Source organism: Acanthochromis polyacanthus, chromosome 5 (assembly GCF_021347895.1).
Source record: "Acanthochromis polyacanthus isolate Apoly-LR-REF ecotype Palm Island chromosome 5, KAUST_Apoly_ChrSc, whole genome shotgun sequence".
In the NCBI taxonomy this organism is placed as follows: domain Eukaryota; kingdom Metazoa; phylum Chordata; class Actinopteri; family Pomacentridae; genus Acanthochromis; species Acanthochromis polyacanthus.
This window is the reverse complement of record NC_067117.1, coordinates 7,748,778-7,754,528: the sequence shown is the minus strand read 5'-3', so window position 1 is coordinate 7,754,528 and position 5,751 is coordinate 7,748,778.

Here is a 5,751-nt window from a genome sequence, read left to right as displayed (position 1 = left end):
TGCTAAGCATGATTTATTTTTCTCAATATGAGCTGTGGTAGAAAAGATGGTATCAACGAAAGCAATCATTCATCAGCGGTACAGTTGCATCTGCTCCCCCCATATTTATGCATCCACAGAAAGTGGAAAACACACACGTGTGAAGACACAGACGGAGAAAACCTGGAGTGAAGTATTGGTTTGCTGTGCCGTACTAATCAATAGAGAGATTAACCTTGTAATGTGTGCGGGTGGAGAGGCCAGAGCCGCTCAGCTCCTTGATTAATCATCGCCAACGCGCCTGGAAAAAACCATTTGCGACTAACTGCTTCATCAACTTTGATTATTCAAGGTCTCAGCGTGTCCAAATGGCACTTTGAAGACGAAAAGAACAAAACTGATGCATCATATAGTATTCGTTCTTTCAGTCGTTTGTTTATCCAGTGGAGCTTTCCTACTAAAAGTGAGGGTTAACATATGTGCCATGTAGAAACTGAATGACAGTGGAGAATTAGGGGTTTAAAATCAAACTAGGATATTTTGGGACATAAACACATATTTGCCCTCATTGTTTTTGTCTTCCTCTCTTAACCCTCCTGTTGTCTTCATTTACAGGCACCAAAAAATTATAGCTTCCTAGTCTGAAAAAAATAAAATCCAAAAATTCAGCAAAAAAAATTCCCCAAATTTCAGAAAATTTGCAAAAACCTTCAGGAAGTAAATTCCAATAATTCCTTTAAAAGTTTCCCTTAAAAGTTTTGAAAAAAAAAAAATTCGGAAAGAAAATTCTTGTAAATATTTTCATAAAATGAGTAAAAATCTAAAGTGATTACACACATATCTGTAAAACTGATATTTTCTTTAAGAACATTAAGGGGGAAAAAGCCAAAACCAAAATCCAGCAAATTTACGGTTGATTTTTTTTGTGAGAATGTTCTAAAGAAACATTTTAACATTTCTTTTTTTTCCCAAATTTTTTTTTTAAAAATTTCAAAGTTTTCATTGCCCAAATATTTTTTTTTCCACATTTTCAAACTTTAAAATGTGACGACACAAGAGTTAACATAGATGCTTTTTTCTCTAATATTTTTCTGCATTTTCTCAGAATCCGCTTCATGTTTGCTTCTTGTTCCAGCCTCATTCGCTCATTTCTGACAACACACACAAAAAAATGAATAAAAAAAAAAATCACTAAGCAAACCAAACTGCACCCCCCAGACGGAGGAGCTTCCAGCCTGCCAGACGTAGGCCCCTTTGGCCTGCTGCAGATCTAAATTACTGTAATCAGTGGATGAATAGCAATCAGCAGCTTTGTATGAGCTGCTGGCAGAACGCCTGACCCCCGGCTCTCTCCACCAATCACACCGCTGCGTCCCATTCACAGCTAATCACGACGTGCACTCAGAGCTCGCCACTTCCCTCACATTTGAGGAAGTGCTTCTCCCCTCCTTGTCTTTTTGTGTCAGGCTGACCGGATTGATGAGGGATGACGGTATGAGATGAAGCTCTTTCCTGTGCTTACACGGTGGCAGCCATAGTTTCCCTCTTTGGCATGAGACCGTTTGAATGAAAAGCAAAGTTTCATTTTCTGCTCATGGTGTGTTTCAGTGGCACAGGAAACGGCACTGCTCTAAGTCAAACAGGTTTAACAGGGAGGCCGCTTTACTGGTGGTTTGAGCGAGAGGAGAAGCTCACAGACCTGATTACCAGCTTTAAAATGGTGACAGAGTCATTTTGAAGTATTACTCAGCGTGATTCAGGGCTTTAAATCGTCTGGGGTTTATTCAGCACAAGTGGACTTCACACTTTACCACTCAAGGTACTTGGGGAGGAAGCCTGACCATCGAATGCGACTAATTTGGGGCATTTTATTCATTTTTGAAATGCCACAATTTATAACCAACCACTGGGTGCATAACATCACAAAAAACAAATCAACCACCAGGGTTTTTCCTGCATAGAGGAATTTTTGGCAGCCCCCCAAAGAGGACTTAGTCACCATTTAAATGATAACTTACAATACAACAATATACACTACCATTCAACAGTTTGGGGCCACTTAGAAATGTCTTTAGTTTTGAAAGAAAAGCAGTTTTTTTCCTCATGAGACCGTTGCGTTTCATCCCCCTCTTGTCTCAGACGAAACTAAATGAACCATGGTTGCCAACAGGTGAAATTAACAAAAACTGCACAAACAAACAGAAAAACAGGGTTCTGTGGTCTAAAAGAGGATAGTGTGGGGTTGAATACCACCATCCTCCACTAAATCTACCAAGGTGGTAGACCAAACAAAACTAAAACCCCTTTAAAGAAAAACATTCCCCAAAACAAAAGAAAGGAAGCGCTGGGTTCTGTGCACTGACACGACACAGACACTTAGGCCAAGTCCACACGTATCCGGATATTTTTAAAACCGAATATCCGCTCCCCTCCGTTTAGGAAAAAATCTGCGGCCACACGTCTCCGTTTTCTACAATAATCTCAGTCTACACGTATCCGGATACATGTACGTATATGTCAAGCTTATCCAATCAGAATAAGCTTCCGTCTCGTGTCGTCACTTCCGCAAAAAACAAAATATGGCGCCAGGCTCGTTTGTGTGGGCTGACAAGGAGTCGGAATTGCTTTTAAATGTTTTGGAGTACAAAGGGAATAAAACCCAGCAAAGTATAAAGCGCCTATAGTATTGTTGAAACCAGTACACTTTTGAGCGCGTCCATTCTGCTCCGATTGTCTACAAAGGTCGCATGTCTGACGTCACAGCAGTTTTGTTGCAGGCAGTGACGTCTGCGTTCCTAAAACTCCAGTTATGTCTGTCCACACGTAAACGCATACCTGGGGTTTTTCCCAAATCTCCACTTTGGCCGGAGTTTTCAAAACCTCCGTTTTCAGAACCAAAAACCTCCAGTTACGTGTGGATGACAGGCTGAATCGGAGAAAAATATGTGTTTTCAGACTTATCCAGATAAATGTGGATAGGGCCTTAGGTTTCCATAAGAAGGCCGACTGATGGTGTCAAACCTTCCAGGTCACCTACCCACAGCCATCTGAGCAGTTGGGAGATCCCTCCTTATATCCCCACCCAGCTGATTGGCAACAGCACACAGCTGAGCTCAATCACACAGGTGCAGCAGATTGAGCCTGATCTGAGAGCCAGGCTGTGAACTTCCCAAGTCCAGAACTTTAAATGAATGATAAATCCAGTGTAGACATCGTTAATGTGGTAAATGGCTATTCTAGCTGGAAACGGCTGATTTTTAATGGAATATCTCCATAGGGGTACAGAGGAACATTTCCAGCAACCATCACTCCTGTGTTCTAATGCTACATTGTGTTAGCTAATGGAGTTGAAAGGCTCATTGATGATTAGAAAACCGTTGTGCAATTATGTTAGCACATGAATAAAGGTGTGAATTTTCGTGGAAAACGTGGAATTGTCTGGGTGACCTCAGACTTTTGAATGGTAGTGTACATCTATTTTTTTTACCATTTAAAAAATGGGATTAATTTACTAAAGAACTGAATTAAAGATATTTTTGTTTAAAATTGTTAAAAATTACAGTCTAATGAAGGATTTCTGTCCAATAAGGTAACATGGCTATCTGTGGATCAGTCACGTTTACTGTTGTTTTGTCCCCTTCAAAGGTCCATTCTGAGCCAGGAAAACTCCTGAAGCAGTGAACTGGTGTTTCCAATTCAAGCTCATCTTCAGACTCTTTCATTAGAGTATAAGTTCTAGTGGTTACTTTTAGATGTACAAATACTACAGACTCTACATACAGCTCATATATATGTATATATAGTATAATTCCCAGCTTATAATGTCAAGAACAGCCCAGTTTTAAACTTTAAAAAATGATTTAATACACAACAGCTATACTCCAGGCAATGCCATGATGGTTTGTTACTAAAATCAGACTGAATTTCAGGGCTTACAAACGGACGATCAATGTTTTGGGAGCATATTGAAACCACTAAAGGTCCACTAGATTAGATTAGATCTTATTGTCAACTTTCCTTTTTTTGTAACTTTCTGTTTGCCACAAAAAGCTTTGAAATCTGTAAAGCACAGCACCAAAAAAGAAACGCAACATGGGCTTCCTAATGTGTGCTTTAATTGTTCCTTTATTAAGATTTTTTGTGCTTCGCTGTGCATAGTTCCACACTAAAGGGTGAAATGTTTCAACCCAAACGCTGAATTTTACACGGGAAAGACATCAGAACCAGTTTTTAATCCAGCTGTGATTCAGTTTGGAACAAACACAAACTGATCTGAACACTTAAAGCCTTCAGTGTCGATACATAAGACCAATATGAAGACTATTATGTTAAATATTTAGTATTATGACAGCTCTTTATATTGTCATCCGACAGGAGGAGCTACAGCTACTTTACAGTGTCATATAAGTGTTATACAGCATTAATTAAATGTTTATTACACCAGCAAGTAGGGGCACTCAAGCTAAAGTATTTTTTCCCCCCTGTTTTTCTGGAGAAACTCAGTCGCAGGTTTCTACTTTGTCTGTGGATCTGTAAGCTCAGATAAAAATTCAACTTTCCTTCAGTGAATAAGGGGTAATAGAGGGGGGCGACAGGGGCAGAAAACAGAAGCTTATCTGCTGTGAACGAGGATGTCTGTCTTTGACTCACCCCCTCCCCTCCTATCTCCACCCTCCCTGCCTCACCCTCTGCCTCCCCCCCCACCACCACCACCACCACCACCATCAACTCTTTCCCGCCCTCTGCTTGCTGCCAGGGGTAGATCCCAGCATTTATCTCCACCATCCAGCCTCGGTGTCTCCTAGCAACGGAGCACGGATCATTTAACTGCCCCTGCATCCTCTTATTTCATCCAGCCAGCCAGCCGCCACATGCAGGATGCCAACTGCTTTTGTTCGCGTTTGCTCCGCTTTTATTTTGACCTGTGAGGCCTTAAAACTCTGCTCTGAGCCTGGCTGTTGTGTGTGCTGTTTTTTTCTTTTTTGTCCTACTTGGATCCAGCACTCGAACCATATCAGTGCCACACTTGAGGCAGACAGACAGTCAGGAGAGGCTTTTCTGTCAGGATGTGTCACTCCAGCATCCAGCAGGTGCACACACACACACACACACACACACACACACACACAAAATCAATGCGGGAAGACAGGACTTGGCCCTCGGTCTGAAAGGCCCTTGCAGAATCAATTAGCATTTAAATTAATGAAGCGCGTAATGAAGAGAGTGCTATCTCTCCCGCGGAAAACCGACAGACAGGCGGAGAGCTGATTGTGAATCAGGAAGACACACTGAAAGGAACATCAAAGATATTCAAATAGCCACTTTGTCCTCCCTCTTTTTTATGAAGGAAAAGTGACAAATTAAAAGAGGAGCGGCTTTAAATAAACCCACAATATGTATGTAGTGGTAATATAATCGCATTTCCATATGAAAAGTGCCATTAATAAAACACATAATTAAAGATGAAATGATTGCATGGAAAAGCCCGTTTTTATCTTTCAACGTGCATCAGTGCAAATATGCTTAAAGCAGGCTGCTTCCGGTGCAGATAATTCTGAGTAGATTCGCTCAGCTGACACCAATTTGAGCTCGTTTCAGCTCCTCAGAAGGTTTTATTCTATTTGAATAAAGCAAATGTTGAAAGAAATGTTAAAACTACAATATGAACCCTCCTGTTGTCCTCATTTGCAGGCACCAAAAAATATTGTTTCCTTGTCTGAAAAAATCCCAAAATTCAGCAAAAAAAAAAAAAAATCCCAAAATTTCTGAAAA